Source organism: Notechis scutatus, chromosome 4 (assembly GCF_049901735.1).
Source record: "Notechis scutatus isolate UNSWTSFEM ecotype Mainland chromosome 4, rNotScu1.2, whole genome shotgun sequence".
NCBI lineage: Eukaryota > Metazoa > Chordata > Lepidosauria > Squamata > Elapidae > Notechis > Notechis scutatus.
The window spans coordinates 54,871,379-54,898,207 of record NC_142012.1 but is presented as its reverse complement, the minus strand read 5'-3'; the positions used below and the strand labels follow the sequence as shown (position 1 = coordinate 54,898,207).

The 26,829-nt window shown below is 42.0% G+C and overlaps 1 long non-coding RNA gene across 1 annotated transcript in view; it reads left to right on the top strand.

Annotated features, from left to right (window-relative positions):
• Window positions 1-16,531, top strand: part of LOC148130749 (uncharacterized) — a 37,924-nt gene extending 21,393 nt beyond the window's left edge. The window contains exons 2-3 of the long non-coding RNA XR_015749575.1: window positions 4,313-4,529; window positions 16,214-16,531. This is a non-coding gene — a long non-coding RNA (uncharacterized LOC148130749). The remainder of the gene's footprint in view (window positions 1-4,312; window positions 4,530-16,213) is intronic.
• Window positions 16,532-26,829: the final 10,298 nt, after the last annotated feature.

Below are 26,829 nucleotides of genomic sequence, written 5' to 3'. Positions count from 1 at the left end.
GGATAGCTATGACTTTAGAAGAAGACCCCTGAAGATTTAGTTCTTCCTACAGTTCTGGGTCAAGATATGGAATGAACCCACCAAGTAACCTTCTACTGTGTTTTTATGCCTGTGATTGTATTCTTTCTTGCTTTCTTCTTATGTGGTTGTTTTTAACCCATTTGTAAGCAGCCAGGGTCATTTGTCAATCACAATGGTAATACCCATTGTGGACCACAATATTTCATCACTGTGATTTTTTCCCCCCGCTTGGGTAAACCCAATTTAAATATTATTTTTCTCTTCAATGTTAACGTCAGATAATCATCAGATATGTGTGGGTGTTATTTAATCCTCTCTTGGGGAATAAACTCATTGGTCTGGTTCTCGTGTAGGAGACACATGAAGCAGAATAATCTAATGAGACTTTAGAGGGGAGGGTCAAAGTTCAAGTTATTGCTTCCGACCCTGATTGCTCTCATCAAACAAATGCTTATGAAAGCTTTGAACTCAACACCTTAGAAACTGCTTTGGCAGCTTCCATTAATGAATCCTAGAGAAATGCGGTGCATATTCCTGAGATGTATTGCCCCAAAGCAATTAACCTTTCCTTCTAATTCTACCCCTACCTGGGGATGTTTTGTTTTGTTTGGGTTGAGTTATATTTTTGGAGGAATGGGAAGGACAATTATGTTGGGTTAGTCAAGACAAACAGTCAACCCTGTGGTTAAAATATTGGTAGAAGATCCTTTTTCAAACTGCTAGAAGTTAACTGATAAAATAAGGATAAAGGGCTGGACTCAAGAGACTTCCTAGGTCCTTCCAGCTCTATTCTATTCTAAATCTTAGGGCCATTTTTTTTTCTAGGAATAAACTTGCAAGCATGTTGCCCTTCTCCTGCTGAATTCTACAGTAGCATAACCTAAGCACAAGTCTGCCACCCTACCAAGAGCAAGAAATTAAAAATGACCACTGCAGCAACACAATTAATCTTCAGAACTTAAATTTCATTCCTGTCTGCACACAACAAGAGTGTGTTTTTTTTCCCTTACCTTATAAGCCACTACAGTGAACTTGTTCTCTTTTAATCAGATATCCTTGTCACTGGCTATAATCAATCACAGCTTGGCTTCGGGTAAATGCACTAAAGGCCTCCAATAAAGTAACACAATGCTGCCAGCCAATCAAGATACAAAAAGAGCCAAAAAACAGACAGAAGATATTAGAGACACCAATCAAGCAGAACACAGCAAACTCCGAGACCATTAAACACAGACCAAGACTCCCAACCAATCAGGATGAAGAAAAAACCATTCTGGCACAGCAATAGGCTGCCCCAAATTTAAATCTGAAACCACTGTAAAAGTCTGACTCACAGACGGACACAATACAGAAGCCTGATGATGGCAGATGAGATTCTGCTGAAACGTTGCTACAACTTTAAAAGCACCACTACTATGACGTGGGAAAATACCCGAACCAAGCTGAAGGCCATACATGTAAGTACCCAGAAAACTTAAGAAAACATTATATAAATATATATATATATATATATATATATATATATATATATATTTATATATATATTCTTTTGGGTTTCCTCCGCGTAAGATTGGAAGTATCTAGGCAACGTTTCGATGAAGTGCTTCTGAGAAGCACAGAGCTGAAGACAGAAGCCTGAAGATGATGAATGAGACTTCATCGAAACGTTGCCTAGATACTTCCAATCTTACGCGGGAGGAAACCCGAATAACCAAAGATCCACATACAAATACCATGAGAACCTCAGAAAATATATATATATATATATATATATATATATATATATATATATATATATATATATATATATATATATATATATATATATATATATAATATAATATAATATACCATATATATACATGGCTTGAGCATCCAGCTTATGTTTCCTAAACTGAAGAACTCCACACTTTCTTCCATCAATTTAATTCCCTTGCTTCAACTTCCAAAGATCATTTTGGATATGTTTTTGTTTTATATCCCTTTTCATCTTCATCTCTTCATTCAAGACGTCAATGAGTATATTGAAGAATAGAGAGCCCAGATCCTGGTACCCCATTTGATATCTCTTTCCAACTCAATAAAATAGCACTGATGAGCATTCTCTGAGAATATTTTTGAAAAAAATCAGAAGAGAATATTTGTAGCTCAAGGCTGAACTGTTGGGGTCATTGGTGCTCCTTGAGGTTGGTTGTTTCTCTTGGAGACATTTCATTACCTATTTAGGTACGGTAATATCATTTGTGCTAGAAGGGAACAAGGTTTGGTGCATCTATTTGATGCAGCATCTAGAACTGATGATGTTATCTAACCTCAGAGAGCACCAAGGACACCACAATCCTCCTCCTCCTCCTCTGCAAATTCCATCCATTCTTGTATTGATGATGTTACCTACTTGGGTCATCAAACATCTGCAAGAAAACAACCAAGCTCAGAGACCACTAAGGACTTCACAATTTTCCATCACCTCCTCTTGTCCTCCTTCTTCTCTCCCAAAACCCTCCCCTGTTCTAGCACTGCTGATGTTGCCTAGTGGGTAATGAACATCTGCAAGAAGACAATCGACCTCAGAGAGCACCAAGAACCCCACTCCTCCTCCTCCTCTTCCTCTCCTATACCCCCATCCCTTCTTGTACTGATGAGGTTACCTAGTTGGGCCATCAAACATCTTCAAGAAGACAACCAAGCTCAGAGAACACCAAGGACCCCAGCGTTTTCATTCTGTCCCCTTGCCATGTCATCTCCAGAAAGCAGTGTAAGGATAATTGTGTTTTCAGTGCCATCTTTTTCCACACATGAATGACATGGATCCTTAAATAAATTTCATCAAATATTCTATTTGTGGTTGGTACTCATCTGAGCTACAGTAAGTTGGTTTTCTTTCTCTTCTTCCATGTTACCAGTTGCTATTTTTTCCTTGTTCCCATTAATCCTTCTGCGTAATCAGATGTGGCACTACTACAAGATGAAAAAAATCACCGCTCCTGGAATCTGTCATCAACAATCATGTCCCCAAAGGCTTTCTTCTTATGTTCCTCGGTGTCTTCGGGTTTTCTTTGCCTATTTTTATTATACTCAAGGGCTGTTGATTTAAGACTGGAGCATCATGATCTAAAATGGCACCCCAGGGCCAGCTTAGTAAATTCCATTCAGGAAAAAAAAATAGGCTTGTTCATTTCCTAACTTTCTCAAGTACACATAATCCTCAAGTTACAACCCCAGTGGAGCCCAACGTTTCTCTTGCAACATTTGTTAAGTGAGTTTGGCCCCATTTTACCGGTGTCAACTAAAAAGATATTCCTTTGGTCTTTTTAGCTGCCAGAAAAAGGGAGTGGGGGAAAACAAGGCATTCTTGAAATGCCTAGATAATCACCTTAGCAGCCCAAAGTTGTCGGATCATAAGAAGGTTATTGGAGAGCATGATGGATGACTCTTGGAAATGGATGTGTCCCATTGGAGAAGTCACATCAGGGGGTTGGGGGAAGACCAGGGTCCAGGGGGAAATGTATGATGTAATTTAGTATCGGCTGCATCCAGCCACATGCCAACATGGCAATCTCTAATAAATCAATTTACTTTTCTCGGAGACGCAGCTAGAGACTTTTGATTGGAATGAGGGTGGATTTGTTGGAGTCCTGACAACTGGCTTTATTGCTGCAGCTGTTAAGTGAATCACTGCAAATCGTTAAGGTTAGTAACCCGGTTGTTAAGTGAATCTGGCTTGCCCCATTGACTTTGCTTGTCAGAAGGTCGCAAAAGGGGACTGCCCGATTCCGGGACACTGTGACCATCATAAATATCAACCAATTGCCAAGCGTCCAAATTTAGATCACCATTGGGATGCTGCAATAGTCGTAGGGGTGAAAAACGGTCATAAGTCACTTTTTTGTCCGTGCCATGGTAACTTTGAAGAGTCACTAAATGAACTGTTGTAAGTTGAGGACTACCTGTATAAAGCCCAGATGTTTTATTTTAAATGTCGGTCCTTCCTCTAGAATATAGGAGTCCTAAGAAAGTTAGAAACTTAACTAGGCTAATTAACTAGCCCTTCAAGGACTATAGACAGATGCTCACAAAGTATCAAATCTCCTCTCTAGAATCAAATCAACTATAAGAGAATAACAGAACTGGAAGGGACCTCAGAGGTCTTCTAGTCCAACCCCATGCTCAGGCAGGAAACCCTATACCATTTCAGACAAACGGTCATCCAATCTCTTCTTAAAAACCTCCACTGATGGAGCCCCCACAACTTCTGGAAGCCAGTTGTTTCACTAAGGAAATTTCTCCTTAGTTCTAGGTCCATGATGGTGAACCCTGGTTCCTCTGCCTCGCTGCAGCCAGGCTTCGGAGGCTCCGGAGTCAGCACCCCACTCCCAGATGGCCCTGGCCCCATCTCTGCATCAGATGCAGGACCCTTGTCCAAGTCCTCTCCAAACTGATCCCCGTTCTTCTCCACTGTGCAATACCGCTGCCATCTGCACAGGCTGCCAGTGAACCACAACAGAAATGTAAGTTAGGATAGGGCAGGTGCAGGTGGGTGGGGCCAACTGATCATTGTACCGGTTCGCTAGAACCGGTCCGAACCAGCATCAGCCCACTACTGCTCTTCTCTTAGGTCATACCAGTTCTAAATCCCTTGACTGACAGGATACGTAGCATCCCCTCACATTGGGATCTACCAAGAAGAGCAATTCAGATGTGACAGGGTCTAATCATAGAATCACAAGGATAGTGATGGAAGACTCCGTACTTTACTTTTTTCCAAATTAAAAAGAAAATGATTTTAATCCAAACCAGGGATGAAAGAGGCTACTGACTCTACAAACCGAATCGGTGATCTTGTGAACTTATGATGAGACGCCTAATTGCGCACAGCAAAGGACTGTTCTTGCTGGGAAAAGCCTTTTTTTTTTTTTTTTGTCGAAGAAATATAAACCAGCATCCCATGTTACCTAATGTAGATGGGCAGGGTAGCTAAACTAAATAGGCATTTTGCATCATGGAACCACACAATTGTCGTATTTGATTAATTTGGGATGAAGACCAGTGAACAGAAGAAACACATTCAAGTGATCAAATATGAGCAGATAAAAGTTGGTAACCTTCCACTTTTGTACCAGAGAAATGATTTTCTACATAGGTCCTGGGGGTATTACAACAGCTGATGAGAAATTAAATTAGGTGTAATTAATGGCCCAGTTTCACTTGGGTTACTTTGCCTTATAATGTCTAAATATTAGAAAAATGTACCGAATTAATTGAAGTTACAGAAAAGCCACTTTAAAGCATTGTCCTGTGACATCATTTTTTTCAGTGTTAATTTGGGGATCAAGATTGTGGGGCTTCACATCTGGGACAAGAGGAGAGATTTATTAAAGTGCTACCTCAGTACTCAACTGTTTCAAAACTCATCGAATTTGATCCTCAACACATTTTGATGCAAAAGTGTTGTCTGGACAGCCACCTATCTGAAATGGTATTGGCCAGGGTCTCCTGCTTGAGGAAGGGATTGGACTAGAAGACCTCCAGGGTCCCTTCCAGATCTATTCTGATTGGTTGATTTGCAAGTAATTTGAATCAAGGGGGAATCTGGGAAATGACCTGTACTATTGAAGAATATCTGGGGGAAGAAACATAGTCCCAGATGCATATGGTATATTACTCAAGTCTCAAATTTACTAGCATTCACATTTCTATTCTAAACTAATTTTCTTCAAGAAGTGATAGCATTTGGTAAATCAGTTAATCTCTTCCCATTCATTTCCTGGCAAAGCAGAAAACAATGTCAATTCGGAAATTACCTGATCTCTTTACTCCTTATGACTGGCTTGACTTTACCTATATTTAATTGCTGGTGATAGTTACCAGGGGTGAGATTCTACTGGTTCGGACTGGTTCTATAGAACCGGTTGTTATGATTCTGCGCAGTTTGGAGAACCGGCAAATCGTGCCCCTGGCTGGCCCCACCCCTCCCCGCCCAGTTACTCCTTATCATGCATGCATAACATTGCACGCATACCCGACATCGCTGACTGTGTTCTTCCCCACCCAGTTCCTCCTTAAAGTATTTTTCCACTCCAGACAACCAGCTGTTCCTATGATCAGCTATGCCGGGATTCCCCTTGCTTACTTACTGCTTCACACAGGAGGCTCCCCTGAGGCCCAGAAGGCCCTCCAAATGGGGGGGGCGGGATGCTGCCAAAAAAAGAAGAAGAGGCCATGCCCACCCAGTCACATGGCCATGCCCATGTAGCCACGCCCACAGAACCGGTTGTTACAAAATTTGAATCCCACCCCTGATAGTTACCTTGTAGTATATTTCACAACCCGAGCCTGCTTTATTCCAGTAATTTCCAGAATGGAATATGTTTGTTCTAATCATCTCCATTTCGTGGTTTTAAATTCTAGTATAGGAGGCATGATGGCCCAGTGGTTAAAGATTCTGAGCATCTCAGAGTTGATAGCCTGGGTTCGAGACCCTGAGCTCCGCACAACAGCGTGAGCTCCTGTTTATCTGTCCCAGCTCCTGCCCACCTAGCAGTTTGAAAGCATGTAAATGTAGAGTAGGACAACACTGGCTCCCTCAGTTAAGAAACAGAGATGAGCATTGTTCCCTTGAGTTGGACATGATTGACAGGGTGTAATGACCCAGGGTGGGATACAAAAGCAACAAAGTCACAAAAACAGGTGAAGTCCCTTTAATTCCTTCAACTTGGCTTCAAGGCTGCAATTATCATTGACTGGAAAAAAAACTCCCCCACAAACAGTTGCGAAAAGGAAGAACTTCCATTCAAACTCAAAATACATATAAATTATAAATAGGAAAAAAACAACACAAACGCACTGAAGTAATTAATGAGACAAGGCAGGATAAAGGTTTGATGATGTCCACAGATATTGAAATACACACACTGGGAAGGATACCACAACTCAGATAAGAACTGACAAATATTTTCACACTTTGCTTCCAGCACTGGCCCATGTGCAGTTTGTCCTTTTAAACAGTCCTCAGAACTGCAGCCCATGAAGGGGATCAAGGCCCTTTCCTCCCCCATAGACCATGCCATTCATGTTTCTCCCTTATCCTCTTCTCCCTGCGTGGCCTAGGAAGAAGAGGGGATGGGCCTGGGTCTTCCTCTGACTGCCCAGCCAGCCTCTGTCCTTCCCCAGCCTCCTCCACAGCCTCCGGAGCCACATTCCCACTCCCTATCAGCTGTTCCTCCTCTCCCTCGGAGTCAGATTCTAACAGGGGCATGACAAAGGGAGAGCTTTATCTTTTCAACTCTAGCACACTGCTATTCTTCCTGCTTTACATTTCTCAGCACCATGGGGTGCTGTCCAGGTGCTGAAACTCCAATAGACTCTTGACCAGGGGTGTCAAACTCACATCATCACAGTGGCATCACGTGACGTATCAGGACTTTTTTTTCCCCCCTTCACTAAACTGGGTGTGATAAAAAAACAACCATTCAGATATTCAGACGGGAGACATGTGAACAATATATAAGAGCTTTATTATGAAGCTTTTGCAAAAGGGAATTCCACCCTTGGGCAGAAGATGTGGTTCCCAGGAAGGCTGAGGTTTATAGAGTTTCAAATATACAGTCTCTGCCCCTTTCCGGGTTCACAATCTATCCAAGCTACGTATCCAGCTACGCAACACCCTTATTATTATTGTAGCATAACATCTGTTTCCTCGTCCTGTTTACTTGTTTCCATTTCCAGTAATCTCCATCATTAACATGACACTGGACAGCATAACCTTCCAAATATGTAATCTTTATACAAAACAATAGAAAATTGCTATACATAATATTCCAGTAAATTATCTTAGGTTAACACAGAGGTTAAAAATGGCGTTATCATTGCTTCATATTTTCAAAGGTATAATTCTACATATCACACTGGGCATGGGCATGGCCAGTGTGTGACGCATCCAGTCTGTGGGCCGAGAGTTTGACAGACCCACTCTAGACCAGGGATCCCCAACCAAGATCCCCAACCCCCAGGGCATGGAAAATAGCATGCCAAAAACGAGGCCGCACAAACAAGCAAATAGCAATAGCACTTAGATATATACCGCTTCACAGTGCTTTGCAGCCCTCTCTACACAGTTTATAGAGTCAGCCTCTTGCCCCTAACAATCTGAGTCCTCATTTTACCCATCTCGGAAGAATGGAAGGCTGAGTCAACCTTGAGCCTGGTGAGAATTGACCTGCTGGCAGCCGGAAGTCAGAACAATTAGTCTGTAATTATGCATTCTAACCACTGCATGCCACCACGGCTCATGATGCAGTCCACATGCAAAACCACGCCTCTTCGAGTCTCTCCATGGAACCAGTCCCTGGACCCACAAAGGTTAGGGGCCACTGCTCTAGATATCGTAATAATATACCATGTGGCACATCATAAAGGTGTTGTTAACCAAGTATACCCATTTGAGAAAGATTGACTTGGCTGTGACAGTGGGAACTTGAAGCTCAATTTTGCACAGGGCTTAAGGTACAGTCACAAGAGATTCTCCAATTAGCTATCAACGAGACAAGCATCTAACCAAAGTCACTCTTGAGTGTTACAAAGGTTAGATGCAAAACCCAAGCCAGGCTACTTCTGGTAATGTAACATTTATAAAGTGGGACTTGGGGATGAGAGGAGAAACATATTTGAACCTGAGGTTCATTTAAGGACAAGTATAAAAAAAAACACCGGTAAGACTTTTTTTTGTCTGAAAGAAAATATATGCAGTGTATCCCAGGCTTTATTTCAGCTTTGTCCTCAAATTTGGTAGGAGGTGATATGATATACTGTGAAAGGAAAAGACTGCATTAATTGGCAAGAATTGAAAAAAAATATACATGGAATAACTTCAACCACCCACCAACCCTTTTAAGGTGTCTATATACAGTAGCAGTAGCATATAGTTGTGTATCATTTTTGGACTATTCAAATCTTTAAAACAGGCATGTAAGTGGATTTTCCAATACTCCAAATTGGATTTATTTATTTGTTTATTTTCAAATCTTCGCAGATGTAGTATTCAGATAATTTGGAATTATGTTCTGAATGCTGAATGAACTCTGAAGAAAGAACTTGTGTTTTGTGTAGACACACACCTGAGAAACAGTACTTAAGGTTCTGGATTAGTAGAAGTAACCTCATTTATTATCCGGCTTCAGTTTTCCTACTCATTGAGTTGAGCATTTCGTTCGTAGCATTTAACAGTTCTAGGATCCATATATGTTTGTCAATATGGATTGATTGTCCCAAAGGTGTTTTTTCAAAAGGCAATTGGCCTTTGTTTTTCCCTGAAGACATTTAGCTTCTCATCCCAGAAGCTTCTGTGTGCTATAATCAGGGATGTATCTATGAATATTTACAGAGTATCAATCAATCCATATGTCTATAGAGATTCTCAACCGTTGAGGTCATGGTTGCCCCAATGACACTTCTTCAAAAGGCAACTGGCCTTTGTTTTTCCCTGAAGACATTTCGCTTCTCATCCCAGAAGCTTCTGTGTGCTATAATCAGGGATGTATCTATGAATATTTACAGAGTATCAATCAATCCATATGTCTATAGAGATTCTCAACCGTTGAGGTCATGGTTGCCCCAATGACACTTCTTCAAAGGCAACTGGCCTTTGTTTTCCCTGAAGACGTTTTCACTTCTCATCTAGGAAGCTTCTTCAGAACTGAAGAAGCTTCTTGGATGAGAAGCGAAATGTCTTCAAGGAAAAACAAAGTCCAGTTGCCTTTTGAAAAAGCATCTTTGGGACAATAAATCCATAGTGACAAACAAACATATAGGGATTCTAGTACATTTAAATGCTATGAGCAAAATGCTCGACTCAAAATGCTCGACTAAAAGCCTCCAGTGATGAAGTTCCCACAGCAGTGGCTCTTCTTTCCCAAGGACTGGCTCATAGATTTCCACTGCTCCCCTCTCCTCTCCCTTCTGCGCATCCGTGCATCAGGCACTGGACCCAGCTGTTCCTCCTCTTCCTCATCAGCCAACTCCAGACCTGGAGGTTGTTGACTCTTCATCTGAGGGCTGAGGGCTGACCCAGGATCCATCTCTCTCTCTCCTCCCTCTCTCTCTCTCTCTCTCTCTCTCTGCCAGCTCCATTCCCTCTTCCCCCTTGGAGGTCTCAGGTTGCCTTCCTCCTGACCCTGATTCCCACACCTCCTCCTTCTCCTCCTTCCTCTGATTTGGCTGCTGAGGGGACCGGAGGCCAACAGGCCACAACAGAGTCCCTTTGCGCCTTTTTACACAAACAAGACTTGTATTCTTCTCAGCGAATACAATAGCTCAAATGTGTTTATTTTATTTTAATCTCAGAGAAAGCTACACCATAGGGGCCTTCCCTTCTCTTCAATACACTGGCTTACGTTCGAAGCAATTATTTTTTGCCATATCTGCATTTACACGAGTTTGCTTCGACTCGCGCTTTCGTATACAATACGAGTTAAGTTCTGATCCTAAATGAACCCGCTTCAATAATTTAGCTCAATTATTTCCCTTCATTCTGTTCATGTGCCCATTCGACATTTTTTCCACCCTCTTCACCTGGCAAAGTTCCTATACACTGTCAGAAGCTGGTAGGATTAATTTTCAGATAGCAGGCGGAAATCTACAGCTGGGTTTCAAGGGGGTTCTTTAATGTCATAATTGTTTTAAGAGTATCATTTGCCTTTCAGGAAACGATTTTTGCAAAATAAATAAATAAATAAAAATCTAGCAGCTGCAGTATAGATGGAACTGTTGTAAGAACGCTAACGTTAAATTTCTATTTTGGAAAAAAAAAAAACACCATTAAATCTTGCCCAGCATTTTGGAGTTATATTTGTATCATTCATTCAAGTCTGATAGGAGTCTTCTGGCATTGGAGGGACTGTCAAGAGAAGTTGACGTTGACTTATTCGCCAAAGTACTCGAGCACAAGGACAACAAGTAACATGTGGAAGATGATAGAGATCTAACCTAAAACTAAGGAGAAATTTCCTGAGTCCTCCTTCTCCCTCCTCTTCCTCCTCCTCTTCCTCAAAACTTATTTGAGAATCAAGCACTCTGTGAAAAGTAGAGGGAAAAAAATCCAGGATGAAAAAATGTGTTGAGATTTTTGTTTAGTTTTTGAATAATTTATTTTATTTATTTTTATTTATCTGACTTGTCAATCGCTTACAAGATAATAGGTAAAAGTATAAACATGAGTAAGAATACAGGAAATAGGTACAAATAAATGGGGACAATAGGACAGGTATGGTAGGCATAATGGTGCGCTTATACGCACTCCTTACAGACCTCCTAGGAATGGGGTGAGGTCAAGAGTGGATAGTTTGAGGTTAAAGGAGTGGGAGTTACAGGATGGAACAACAGAGTCAGAATAGAATAGAATAGAATAGAATAGAATAGAATAGAATAGAATAGAATAGAATACTTTATTGGCCAAGTGTGATTGGACACACAAGGAATTTGTCTTAGTGTAAATACTCTCAGTATACATAAAAGAAAAGATACATTCATTACAAATCAAGAATCATAACGTACAGCACTTAATGATTGTTATAGGGTACAATAAGCAATCAAATCATACTAGGAAACAGGCAATATAAATTGTAAGGATACAAGCGACAAAGTTACGGTCATACAGACACAAGTGGGAGGGGATGGGTGATAAGGAGTGATGAGAAGATTAACAGTAATAGTAGTGCAGACTTTGTAATAGTTGAACAGTGTTGAGGGAATTATTTGTTTAGCAGAGTGATGGCTTTCGGGGGAAAAATGTTCTTGTGTCTGGTTGTTCTGGTGTGCAGTGCTCTATAGCATCATTTTGAGGGTAGGAATTGAAACAGTTTATGTCCAGGATGTGAGGGCTCTGTAGTTATTTTCCCAGCCATCTTTTTGACTCGTGCAGTATACAGGTCCTCCATAGAAGGCAGGTGGGTAGTAATTGTTTTTTCTGCAGTCCTTATCCTCTGAAGTCTGTGTCTGTCTTGTTGGATTGCAGAACAAAACCAGACAGTTATGGAGGTACAGATGATAGACTCAATAATTCCTCTGTAGTGCATTCCAGGCATTGACACTCTGTTGCTGAATGGTAAAAAGCATTACAGCTTGTGATCTTCTTGTCGGGGAATTGATGATTTCAGAATAACAGGATAACAAAGTCGGAAGGGACCTTGGAGGTCATCTAGTCCAATCCCCTGTTCAAATAGGAGATCCTATGCCATTTCAGACAAATGGCTACGCAATCTCTTCATAAAAACCTCCAGTGTTGTTGGAGTACCCACAACTTCTGAAGGCAAGCTGTTCCACTGGTTAATAGTTCTCAACTGTGGGAAATTTCTCCTTAGTTCAAGGAGAGAAGAAACCTAGAATTTCTTGACAGTTAGAACAATTAAATCAGTGGAACAGCTGACCTTCAGAAGCTGTGGATGCTCCATTTCTGGAGATTGCACAGTCACTTGTCTGGAATGGCATAGGGTCTCCTGTCTGAACAGGGGGTTGGACTAGAAGACCTCCAAGATCCCTTTCAGCTTTATTATTCTGTATCATTCAAGTTGTTCTTGGATATGGTTTGCTGAATAACTTTTTCTGCAACATCTCCATCTGGGAACAGAGTGTTCCTAAGAAAACACAACACAGCTGACCTTATTGATTCAAAGTCCTGGTGCAATTCATCAAAAATATCTCTGAATGTCATTATAAGTGGCTGAAATTCTTATGTCCCCCATATCAAAAGCAATTCTTTTTTCCTACGACAGTACATTTATTCCTTAAGGTTGATTACAAAGTCTTAATATCGTTCCAACATTGGAACGTTGTCTGATGCCTTAATCCATTTAAAACTTTCTGGTGCCAAAACTTTGCCTTGATTTTTGCTGTCTGTTTTAAATTCTTAAGCATTATAATAGCATAACTACATTTTCCTATATTAATGTTCTGACCAAGGCTTTCTGAGACCGTAATTAAGCACACGCTTAGTTAAAAGAACTCTTGTTTATTGCAACACTGGGAATTATTTTCATTCCCAGCCTGTAATGAGTCCCAAATAGTCTCTCTCAAGATAAGCACCCACCTTTCTTTCCTTTGAATTGCTGCCAACAGCAAAAGTGACAAATGAATTATAAAAAAACCAACCGAAGTACAAAGTTCACACAGAGCTTCAAGGATTAATCCAAACAGAGTGAACGACTTTGCTTCCTGCAAAGGTTTCTCTACCTTTGCACCTACTTTATACCTTAGGAGAAGGGCAATCCCCTCCAAGCCTTACTCCTGAGTCACTCCTTTTGTCTTAGCTGTTCTTGCCTTCTAACAGCTCTGCACACACACGCACTGGGAACATTGTTCCTCTTCCTCGCTGCTGCCAGACTCCGGAGGCAGCACCCCACTCCCAAATGGTCCTGGCCCCATGTCTGCGTCAGACGCAAGACCCTTGTCCGAGTCCTCTCCAGACTCCCTGACTCGTCCCGGTTCTTGCCCACTGTCCGATTCCGCTGCCGTCTGCTCAGGCTGCCAGCGAACCACAACAATTAAGGATTGAAGGTACTAACCTGGTGTATTTTCAATCCTGTCATGTTGAATGTGTCTTACTTCTTTCAACCAAATAGGCAACTTCCAAAAATAGTTTGAAAGGGAAGTGCGAATTTAGTGTCCTTTGAAAAGTCTGGTATTTATCTTACTGCCACTTCATTCGAGACCTCCAGACACAATTCACAAAGTGTTTTTCATAAAATATAAATGCAGATTTGGCACAGTACCAACTGGCTTATTTGGCCAGTTGGTCCTGAGAGAATCTAAATGATATCCTACCACAGTGTGAGACTCTGTGGAACATGCTTCCCCAGAAATATGTTTGATTTCCAAACCCATTATTCTGTTATTCTATTCTGTTATCTCCAGTGCTAGCAATGTCAATTCAAAAGATTTTTTTTTAAGCCTCAGGAAGGTAACAGTCAAGCTGGTGACACTCCTTAGAGGACAGCGCAAGATTTTGATTAACACGGCAGTCTTGCCAATTTACTGAAGACACCTAAAGGCAACAGAACGAAAACAAACTGTGGGGAAGGAATTACAGAGGCTCATCTCTACTCGCTAATAAAACTCAACCTTGATATGCTATAGCTTCATAATAATAATACTTTATTGTCATTGTACAAATATACACATACAACAAAATTGACATAACACCCAGAGACCAGACCCAACACGCGCACACACATGACAATCCCCAAACACACCCCACTCGCCAAGGTTCCCCACCCCCTAAAAACACACAAGCATCCACACAACAGACCAAGTCATGCTGTCCAACAGCTCACTGATGGTGGTCTTTAAGTTCATTGTTAAGTGCAATTATAGGTCTGGGATAAAACCTGCTCAGAAAACGTGTGGTCCGAATTTTAACTCTTCTGCATCTTCTGCCAGAAGGCAGCAGTTCACAAAGATTGTGAGCAGGATGGGAAGAGTCTCTGAGAATGTTGTGCGACTTCCTCAAACAGCGAGATGCGAAGATGTTATCCAGGGCTGGTAGCTGGAGCCCGATGATATTCTGGGCAGTTTTAATGATTCTCTGTAGAGCCTTTTTGTCCACTACAGAGCTGCTCCCATACTATGCAAGGATGCCGTATGTCAGGACGCTCTCAATAGTGCTACAATAGTAGGACAGAAGTAGATGCTGAGATAGATTTTTCTTCCTGAGCATTCTCAGGAAGTACAGGAAGTAATTGGGTAAGGAGGTAATACGTGGGAAAAATCTCCAGTGGGAGCACTTTGAATGTTGTTCAGAGCCTCCCAGTTGATATGTCAGCCAAGAATAAATAAACGTGGAACATCTTGCCCTATGAATTATAGAAACCCTGATGAATGAGCAAACAAGAGGCTAAAACTACTCCGTTCTGGATTTCTTGCTTTCTGACTCATCATATTTGTTACAATTTAAACCTGAGAAACAGCCATGAATCTAGACCAGTAGTGGGATTCAAAAATTTGTGGGCATGCTGTGGTGTGGTGGGTGTAGCTTGGTAGGCGTGGCAGGGGAAGGATACTGTAAAAACCCCATTACCTCCCACTCGTGGTTCGTGCAAAATCCCATTCCCTCCCCACCCCACTAACCTGCTTTCCAGCTCCGTTCTCCTCTGCAGGGCAACAAAAGAAGACCCAGCTAATCAGTTGGAACTCAATGGGAGGCAGAAAAGAGATGGGGGTAGGGCCAATCAGGGGTGGGATTTGCCAGTTCTCTGAACTAAATTTCTGCAACTGGTTGTCCAGAACTGGTCAGATCCTGCTGAATACCACCTCTGATCTATACCCAGCAATGGTTCCTGTTATACGTCCTAGTTCATAATCTGTCTGGCTGTAGGTGGCCATTGATTCTACTTAGAAATCTGATATTATGGTGTCTGTCAAATTCTGGCCTGAGCTTGTTTGATCAATGGATATTCTGTGCTCATGAAATTAATTGCTGGGCTTCTAATTGGAGCCTATGCATTGATAAACAGTAATTTGCAACGTGCAAATGGGTGCAAACAAACCACAACCCCACACCAATATATACCCTAGATTAGGAAAGGTCAAAGACATCAGTTTATGCATGCAATTGGATAGAGATAATGGTGTAGGTTTAGGCACAACTACCAAGGTTAGCATAATTAATAGCCTTTAAAAAACAACAACACTGATTAAATTTTCAACAATTGCACAGCTATGCAACCAGTAATGAGGCAGACATCAAGGTAATGAGACAGACATTATAATCTATGACATTAATTATTTATGGTATTATTCAGTCTCGATTTCAAAGGCTTTTTTTTTTGACCTTTTTAATTGACTTAGCAATCGAAGATTTCCTATTTCATCCTTGGCCTATGAGCTGCCACCCTCAGGGTTTTAATAAGTAAAGACACATTGGTTATTATTGTGCAAATTGTGCACAGGTGGGCATTGTCACATGGATAGAAGGTGCGGGGGGAGGAGAGTCGAGAAAATAACTCATTCCAGAAGCTCCAAAACTTTATATGGAAGAGTTTACAGTTGACCAGAAAAGTGATTTAACCATGTCATCATCAATGAGAAGAAATTAAATGAAAAGTTGAAGCTAGGAAATTATGGGAAATTATGAGGTGTATTTTGTCTGTAGAGATTCTCAGTCATCCAGGCCATGGTTGTCCTAAAGGTGCTTATTTTTTTTCAGGAGGCAACTGGACTTCCTTGTTTTTTCTTTTGAAGACATTTTGCTTCTCACCCAAGAAGCTTCTTCAGCTCTGACTGGATGGTGGACCACATTTATGTATGCCAACCACAATTAACATGCTGTTCAATTTCCTTTATTGTATCACCTTCTGCTGAAATCCGTTGGCCAAGGTATATGTAATAGTCTACTACATCTAGTTCTTCTTATATATTTTTCTTTCTTTCTTTGGGGAATTTATTAAACATAACCTGATTATGTGTATGTGTATATCAGTAGTGGGACTCAATTTTTTTTACTACCGGTTCTGTGGGCATGGCTTGGTGGGCATGGCAGGGTAAGGATACTGTAAAATCTCCAGTCAGAGGTGGGATTTGCCACTTTTCCGAATTACTCAAAATTTCCGCTACTGATTCTCCAGAACTGGTCAGAATCTGCTGAATAGCACCTCTGGTGTGTATATAGTATATTAGCTCTATACCAGTGTTTTGCTACAAAACGATGTGATACGGCTTAGTTTTTTGGGAGGAAAATAAGGGGGGGAAATTCTGCCTCTGCCTATCAGCATACATCAGTATTCATCTGGCTAGCGTCCTATCAGTGTGTGAGAGAGTGGAGGGCTGTTTGGAAACTGAAGCAGTATTTGCTGGGTGAGCAAGAAGGAGACAGCAAGGAGCCTGGGCGTGGCTTAACTCAAATGTTCCGTACTAAAGCTGCTTAGTGCTGTGAAACTGAAACTCCTCTCCTCTGGTTGTGTTTTGCATTTGGAAGAGATTTCTTTTCAGGTGGGGAGGGGGAGTAGAACTCCTTAGCATCAGAGCATGTTAATAATAATATAGGAAATACTAATGCTCTGGTGGTCATTTCGAAAAATCCTTTCTTAGTGAGCACCTAGAAGCCAAGAGGAACATACATGCCAAATTTCAAGCTTATATAGGCTTTACAGTTCTGGAGATTTTGTGATGATGCATGAGTGGTAATTTGTATACATACATACATACATACATACATACATACATACATACATAAATACATACATACATATATAACGATTCTAAATCAGCTTTGATAAGATTAAAGATCATAATTGGTACAACTGGAAAAGGGTTTTGGGGGCTTTTTTGCAGCCAGAGAAAATACTTCAATCGATTATTCAAGATGAACCTGAATTCCATTGTTTCCAGCTATCATTGATACATTCAAGCCAAAACCTGCATCCCATTTGTAATAAATTCTTACACTTATTCCTTTGGTGTGACTTTTTTTAAAAAAGAAAATAATGGTTGACTAATTATTTATGGTCTGAAATAGATGTGTTAATTAGAAAAGTTCTATTGAAATAAAATCTAATTCTTTCATTTGACATTTTCATGACTTAAAATTGGGAGCTCCGTTCACATATTGTTTCGAATGCCTCTTTCTGCCCACATTATGTATGCAAATATGGAATAAAACACCTTTATAAAATTAACATTACACATCCTCTTCAAATCTGTTCATATATATATATATATAGTACCAGCAGATGTTCAGCTATATAAGAAATATTGGACCCAAATCCATTCTAAGCTAAATACTTTTACAACCCAATTGTTTGGACAGTCTAGCAGAGGGTTAAGATTGTTGTATCCACCAAAAAGAGAGAGGTGACATCCATAAATGACTGCAATTAAAAAGGAAATCCATTTTGGAGACAGGAACATCAACATCTGAAAGGAATACTTCTGTCATGCATACTTAACTTGAGAGTAAGTTGCAAACATTTTATTTATTTCATCAGTTTATATGAGTGTTCCATCAAGATTAGCAGTACATACTTATGGTCTCATGCTCTTTTAACAACCCCATAATCCCTTGCGGGGTGGAGTCTGGGCAACTGAATGGAGCTGAGTGGTTACTGGCCGGCTGCCTTTCCTGTTGCCAATGCGGAGTTTTGTTCAGCAGATATATTCTCAGTATGCCCAGAAAGAGAAATATCTGCCTCTACCTAGAATTGAACTCACAGCCTCCTGATTGGGCCACTGAACCACTCAATGATAAGGTTAAAATAAATGCTAATTTTAAGAATCATTTTGTTCAGTGTGCCATCCTAAAGATATCAAATAAATAAGGTTCTATATGGGTGATATCTCAGGAAGCTTTTCTTTTTAGAAGAGAAATTACGGTGAGGCCCAACTGATAGGTTTATGGTCAAATAATATTTTTTAATCAAGGTGAACTAAATCTCAAGTCCAAAGAAAAGTTGGAGTCAGAAGGATGTGCTTGTCACTGGTTTATATATGAAAGAGAAAGAAAGAAAGAAAGAAAGAAAGAAAGAAGGAAGGAAGGAAGGGAAGGAAGGAAGGAAGGAAGGAAGGAAGGAAGGAAGGAAGGAAGGAAGGAAGGAAGGAAGAAAGAAAGAAAGAAAGAAAGAAAGAAAGAAAGAAAGAAAGAAAGAAAGAAAGAAAGAAAGAAAGAAAGAGAGACAGGAAGGAAGGAAGGAAGGAAGGAAGGAAGGAAGAAGAAAGAAAGAAAGAAAGAAAGAAAGAAAGAAAGAAAGAAAGAAAGAAAGAAGAAGAAAGAAGGAAGGAGGAAGGAAGGAAGGAAGGGAAGGAGGAGGAAGGAAGGAAGGAAGGAAGGAAGGAAGGAAGGAAGGAAGGAAGGAAGGAAGGAAACAATTAAAATGCAACACAATAGTACTTTATACATTAATTAGTTAAATGTACTTAAACTTCCATGTACACATAGAGAGAAGTCAACTGTATGGAGATGTGAGCCAGCAGTAAGCTGCAGCTGCCACAAAAGCCATAGGCTGTATTAACAGAGGAATAGAATCAGGACCATGTGAAGTATTGATACTATTTTATAAGGTAAGGCTACACTTGGAATACAGCATCCAGGTTTGGTCGCCACAATGTAAAAAAGATATTGAGACTCTAGAAAGAGTGCAGAGAAGAGAAACAAAGATGATTTGGGGACTGGAGGCTAAAAGATATAAAGAACCATTGTTGGAATTGGGTATGTGTAGTTTGATAAAAAGAAGGACCAGGGATGACATGATAGCAATGTTCCAATGCCTCAGGGGTTGCCCCAAAGCTGATGGAGTCAAGCTATTCTCCAAAACACCTGAAGGCAAGACAAGAAGCAATGGATGGAACCAGTGGTGGGATTCAAATTTTTTCACCACCAGTTCTGTGGGCGTGGCTTGGTTGGCATGGCGTGGCTTGGTGGACATGGCAGAGAAAGGACACTACAAAATCCCCATTCCCTCCCCACTCCACTAACCTGCTTTCCAGCTCTGTTCTCCTGTGCAGGGCAACCAAAGAAGACCCAGCCAATCAGCTGCGACTCGGGAGGCAGAGAATAGAGGGTGGCGGGGCCAGTCAGAAGTGATATTTGCCAGTTCTCCAAACTACTCAAAATTTCTGCTACCGGTTCTCCAGAACTGGTCAGAACCTGCTGAATACCACCTCTGGATGGAACTAAGAAGAAATTTCCAGACAGTTACAACAATTCATCAGTGGAACAACTTGCCTCCAGAAGTTCTGAATGTTCCATCACTGGAAGTTTTCAAGAAGAGATTGGACAATCATTTGTCTCAAACGATATAGGACCGTGATGACAAAGCTATGGCATGCGTGCCTCAGGTGGTCTTGTATTTCTGAAAATACCAGAAGTGACGAAACGGGCCCATTTTTCGGCCCGCAAAGCCTGCAGAGGCCATCCTCAAACCCCTGGGAGGCCGAAGAAGGCCTCAAATGGGTCGAAAATCAGATGTGAGGCGCAGTGCAGGTAAGGAGGCATGGGGGGGATTACACATGCATGTACAGGGGATGTGGGGGAGTGCTCATTGCCTTCTGGGTGCTGACATGCGAGCGTGCAAGCACAAGCACACGGACAATTTTTGGCACAGGAGCCCCAAAGGGTTAGCCACCACTGATATAGGACTTCCTGCCTGAGCAGGGGATTCGACTAGAAGACCTACAAGTTCCCTTCCAACTCTTTGTTATGCTTTGTATTCTTCTCTTTTGTATTCTTTGTACTCTAGATGCAAAGAGGTGATGCCCAGAATACATTGCTTTCAGCATTTCCAAGCAGGTGCTTCCAGACAATGATGGCTATCATGTTGGAGTACCGTCTTTGAAATGCCCAGAGGACAATTGGCAGGGGACAATGGTTGAACTTCCAGAGATACAAGGTGATCCCCCGAGTCTCAAACCAAGAAGACGTTCAGCTCAAAGTGTTCCAAATTGTTCCGAGCCCTTTTAGGCTGACAGATTTAGCTTCACATCTGGCTCACAAACCCATTGGCTGTGGATGTCAGTTATCTCAACCTTCGTGTGTCATATATACAGACAGGCAGCTTGGAATTTTGGCTGCCTCATTCTGCATCAGCTGCAGCTTATGGACCAATTACATGGACAACCCCAATAACAGACACATTGCGGTCTAACCATGATGTACTCAACGGATATCGTACAACCCAAATACGGTAAGTTCCTTCTTGCTCCAGGGATTGTTTGAGTCTTTCGGGATGACTCCAGGAACAAAACTACAAAGAAGAAACAAATTTAAGAGCCCCTTTTTTTCACCGGCATGGTTCTGGAACTGGTCTTTTTTTGCAGATAGCAAAGGAGAAATGGCTGGCTGCAGGCAGAAGACAGGAATGGAAGAAAATGGAAAGGAAAGGCAGAAGATGGAGATCCAGAATGTTTCAAAATGATATGAAAAGCTGATTTCAAAGCAGCGTGAAGACGTCTAAATGTTTCCTTCAGTAATATCCCGATTATTCCATTTTATTAAGAGCTGTGGTGGCGCAGTGATTAGAATGCAGTGTTGCAGCCTGACTCTGCATTCCCACTGCCAGCAGTTCGATCCTGACTAGCTCAAGGTTGACTCAGGATTCCATCCTTCCGAGATCAGTAAAACGAGGATCCAGATTGTTGGGGGCAATAGGCTGACCCTATAAACTGTTTAAAGAGGGCTGAAAACACTGTGAAGATATATATATAAGTCTAAATGCTATTGCTATTGCTCTTCCTTCTTCCTCCTCCCTCCCTCCCTCCCTCCCTCCTTCCTTCCTTCCTTCCTTCCCATGGTGGCCCAGTGGTTAGAATGCAGTATTGCAGACTAATTCTGCCGACTTCCAGCAGTTCGATCCCGACCAGCTCAAGGTTGACTCAGCCTTCCATCCTTCTGAGGTCAGTAAAACGAGGAGCCAGATTGTTGGGGGCCAGAGGCTGGCTCTGTAAACCACTTAGAGAGGGCTGTAAAGCAGTATGTCACGGTATGTATGTCCAAGTGTTGTTGCTGTTTCCGGAATCCCGTGTTTTCGCCAAAACCACATGGTAGAACTCTTGAGCTGTGAAGGTAAATCAGATGATGTGATGGTGACAAGCTCTCTCTCTCGAGATAAATAAATCAAACAGACTTGTCCAAAGTCAGCGACTCAATTTCACAGCTGATTGGGGAATGGCTTCAGATTTCATTATAGTCAAACTCGGCCACGTTCTCCACTCAAGAGCAATGAGTTTTCTGAGGCTGCCGTGGCTTTTCGTGTCTCCCATCTTTTCAGAATGGAAGGGGAGCCGCGAAAGCGGAGGCAGCTGAAACGCTAGATGAGCCGATGCACTCTAAATATTTTGATGGGAAAATAAAGTTAGACAGAAAAGAACACGCTGAGAGGCCAATTGGCAAAAGCCCAAGCAATTATCTACAAAACCACTAAAAACCTAGGGAGGAGGAAGGGACTTGACTGGGCAGCTGGTGTGTGCAGGACTCTTTCTGGAAAGGCTCCTGTGTTTTAATCTTGCCTTCCTTATTTTCTCCTGCTCTTGGGGCTAAATAATTAATAAATATCGATGGAAATCATGCCTAAGCATGTGGAATCCAGACGAGGTCCGTAGGAAGGTCTTCATTCTCTCTTTTCTTTTCTCTAACTTTAATTGGAGTTCATGGTGCTTGCAATGTAAGTTTGCAAAGTGATCGTTTTTCCTCCCTTCCTGCCAGCAGATTCCGTTTTCTCCCATTTTCTATATATACCTCGAAATGGGATGAATTGCAACGGTGCACACGGTACATAGACACACGTGTAGAGAAAATGCACGGATCCTTTGCTGCAGCACCTACGGACTGCAGTTATTGCTCTTAGCTTCCTACTGCAGCTCTTGGAAATACAGCTGTGGATGTCTATGTTTTTGGAATGCTTGTTTCTTTCCTTGCCTCTAATTTCTGAATGAATTCTCTGGTCAAACTTGATTTCTTCATTCCTTCCTAAAGCCACACAAATGAGCACATTGTGCAAAACCTCATCTGAAGGAGGGAAAGCAAGGGAAAGCAAGGGAAGAGGAGAGAAAGGAAGGGAAAAGAGGGAAACAGGAGGGAAGGGAGAGAAGGGAAGAGGAGGGGAAGGGGAGGGGAAGGAAGGAAAGGGAAGAGGGGGGAAGGAGGGAGGGAAACGGAAGGGGAGGGAAAGAGAAGGGAGGGATGGAAAGGTTAGAGGAGGGAAGGGAGGGAAAGGGAAGGGGAGAGGAGGGAAGGTAAGAAAAGGAAAGGAGAAGGGTGAAGAAGGAGTAAGGGAGGGGAACAGCGGAAGTGGGGGAGGGAAAGAGGGAGAGCCATTCAGGGAAGGTTAAAGAAACTTCCTTAGAAGAAACTTCCCTTGCCAAGATATTTATCCAACTCCTCCGCCTCCGTTGCCTTCTTTTTCTCGCTGCTACAACATGTCACGTAACACATACTGTCGGTTTGCAGATTGCCAGAATCTATTGTTCTGTGAAGCGGTGGTTGCTGAAAATGGTCACCTGTGTTTGGCCTGCAGGAAGGAATCAATTCACACCAGTGTGAGACAAGAGAAAATATACCTTTTCTTTTTCAAGTGACATCCCATTTGTCATGGTGAGCTTCAGATAGAGAATACAGATGTGCATGAGCCAAAGTCCTTTTTTAGAAAAAAAAATGTGCATGATATATTTAGCACTGAAATCTTGATTCTGCAGAAATAGGAGGATGAGAAATTATATCTAAAAAATAGGAACATGGGAAGTGTAGCATTGCTACCACCAAGCTGATTTTTTACCATAATTTTAAAAAATCCTATTCTATTCTATTCTATTCTATTCTATTCTATTCTATTCTATTCTATTCTATTCTATTCTATTCTATTCTATTCTATTTTCTATTCTATTCTATTCTATTCTATTCTATTCTATTCTATTCTATTTTCTGTTCTGTTCTATTCTATTCTATTCTACTCTGCTCCAATCCATTCCATTCTATGTTCTATGTTCTATATTCTATATTCTATATTCTATTCTAGAAAATTCCATTCTATTCTGGATTCTGGATTATCCAGAACTACAGAACCCATCTTCTTAGATCAAAAACTACAATAACTGTGTCTGACGAGAACTTGAGTTCAACAATATCTAGATCAGAGGTCCCAATCTGTGAGACCTCTGGGCTTGCCCAACACTCACACAAGTGAAGCTGTGCATGCACACACACACACGCACACACACACACCTGCTCCCCACACAAAACCATCCCCTCTTCTCCCCCCACCCAACCCAAGTCGGCCCACCAACCTAGAAAGATTGGGGAACGCTAATACAGATTCCCATTCAACTTTAGTTTTCTGAAGTCATTTGTTTGATTCTTCCTTCTGCCTCATTTTTTTCCCCCCGCCCCAAGTTTCTAGTCCTTTAGATCTCATCCTGCATTTTATTTTATTTTTTGTTTGTGAACAGCTTCATCTATTTAAAAATAACAGGTGGTTGTTTCCTGAGAATTAAGAGTTCCACTCAACAAAATGCATTTTTGGGAACAGAAATTCAAGGGAACCAGGTTGATCAGGAGGCTTAAGATCAGGAAAAGCAGGGCTAACTTCAAGAATTGTAAAAATTTGGCCATAAACCAGCCAAAATTGGCTGTAAACCTTCAGCGTTTTATCCCAAGAAGTGTTTGCAAAATATTGGTCTTCCCAAATGTTCAAAAAGGGTTTTTTTGTTTTTTTTCACGAAATCATTAGCTATTTCTTCTCTTAGCCTCAAAACATCTATCATTCCTTCTTTAATGGCCCATTGCTTCCAAATGAGTCATGGTTATTTTGTAGAAGCAGTAAGGCAGCAGGGGCTGGCTTTTAAAAGCATATTTCATCTTTAGTGTCTTGACATTTCCCTGTAGCGTTTGAAACAAATTGGAAAGTATGCGAGGAGAGAGCAGGAGAAAAAAGTGTGTGTCCAGCAGTGGCTTTTCCTGAACTGGATGAGATAATACGGGGATTTAGGGAATGGTGCCTTGAGGTTTAGCAGAGTCATCCTTGGCACGGAACATAACAATTATTTATAGGATAATGCCAATGATCAGAGCTAGGGCATTAGAATCAGTCGGTACTTTGCAACTGTCTTTTGAATTGCAGCTGAAATCTTAATAATCGTGCCCTCGTTGTCATGCTAAGCTATTCATCTCAGGAATCAGTGGTGGGATTCAAACATTTTTACTACCGGTTCTCTGGGTGTGACTTGGTGGGCGTGGCAGGGGAAGAATACTGTAAAATCCCATTTCCACCCCACTCCAGGGGAAGGATACTGCAAAATCCCCATTCCCTCCCCACCCCACTAACCTGCTTTCCAGCTCCGTTCTCCTGTGTAGGGCAACCATAGAAGACCCAGCCAATAAGCTGGGACTCAGGAGGCAGAGAATAGATGTGGGGCAGGGCCCAGTCAGAGGTGGGATTTGCCGGTTCTCCAAACGACTCAAAATTTCCGCTACCGGTTCTCCAGAACTGGTCAGAACCTGCTGAATACCACCTCTGTCAGGAATGTCCCTGTTTTAAACATTTTTTTCCTGCCATCCAGGGTTGAAAAGGCTTAAAATATCAAGGGGGAGAAGGCTGAATAATGTCCCCTCTTGATTTTTCAGTGTTCTGCTAATCAGAGCTATGTGTTTGTTTTGCGGCTTAAGCAAACAAACCATCAAAAGGAAATTGTGCTCTTGATTGAGTTGCCATCAGAATCAGAGGTGGGTATTCAGCAGGTTCTGACCCGTTCTGGAGAACCGGCCGTGGAAATGTTGAGTAGTTTGGAAAGTGGTGCGCTCCGTCCCATATTTGGGTAGACCAGATTGCAGGGGTGGGCTTCAAAAATTTCATCAACCAGTTCTCTGTCCGGTTGCTGGGTGGGTGTGGCCATGGTGGGTGTGGCCTAGTCGACCTCCTGCACCGTGGCGTTTTCACCCTCCCTGGGCTCTGGAGGCTTTCCTCAACCCTCTGGGAGAGCAAAAATGCTCCCTCCCGGGCTCCGGAGGCTCTCCCCTGGCTCCGAGCCAATTTCCAGCATCCCAGAGCCTCGGGAGGAGGCCCATATTTTTTGCCTTTCCTTGTTTCCAGAGGCTTTCCTCAAGCCACTGGGAAGGCAAAAACAGCCTCCCCCCCCCCAGGCTCCGGAGGCCCTTGGAGGCCAGAAATGGGCCTGTTTCTGGCCTTCCAGAGCCTCCAGGAGGCCCATTTTTCACCCTCCCCGAGCCTCTGTACAGACCCTGCACCTGGCATCCAAAACGGGCCATGTGGGGTCTCCTGGGAGGGGCAGGGTGGGAGGGACCAGCCTAGGATGGGATTTACTGATTCACTGAACTGCGCAGAATCTTAGCTAGAAGGTTGCCCGAACCTGTGAGAACCCATAGCAGCTCATTCCTGCCAGGTTGCTCTTGTAGACCGGTCTCACTGGAAAACACTTAATCTGATTTTAATGTTTTACATTTTAACTGTATACGTAACGATAAGCTACCCTGTTACCCTATGGTAAAATGGGTAGCCAATAAGTTTTATAAAGGAATCAATCAATGAATGAATGAGTAAACCCCTGTCATTTCTCTAACCTTAGATTCTTTGTGCTGCAACTCCTTAAAGCCAAGACAAGGATGCATCCAGTGTGATGGCACTCAGTCAATCAATAAACATCCTGCAATGTAATTAGAACTGAAGCTTCCCGGAGTACCTTCATGCCAGAGGAAGGAGTGTGTGAGGACAACATTTGGTTAGTCACTTAATTATGGTAATGGGGAAAAGGCAGAAGTGACCACATTCCAGCTCCTTTTCCTGTTTCCAAACCTTTTTGATAAGAATATCTTGCTGCTAGAAGAAGCCAGGTCAAGATCCAAAAGCTAATTCCTCCTGACAGATGACCAAAAGAATATCATCATGCTCTCCAGAAACTTAGAAACATATGCTTTCATGACCTCTGAGCTTCCAGGAAGTTCATCACCATAACTTCTATCCAAGGAGTATCCAAGTCTCTTGTAAAATAATGGTAAACACCAGATTCTGAAAAGAGATTCCATATTTTAATTCTGCTTTGCCCAGAACTTGCTTGTTTTTATGTACCTGCAGTGCTTCTATTCACCTCTGTTTCATCTTTCTTTTTTCCTAAGCTTCAGAGTTTTGATCCCTTCTGTCATGCCCCTGTCAGAATCTGATTCGGAGGGGGAGGCCGAGCAGCTGACAGGGAGCGGGAGTGTGGCTCTGTTGGCTGTGGAAGAAACTGGGGAAGGGCACTGTTATATCTGGAGGAGTGGGCGCAATAACGGAGACAAGGCATCGGGTAGTGACACAACTCTTTAATAGTGACTTCAGAACAGAGCAA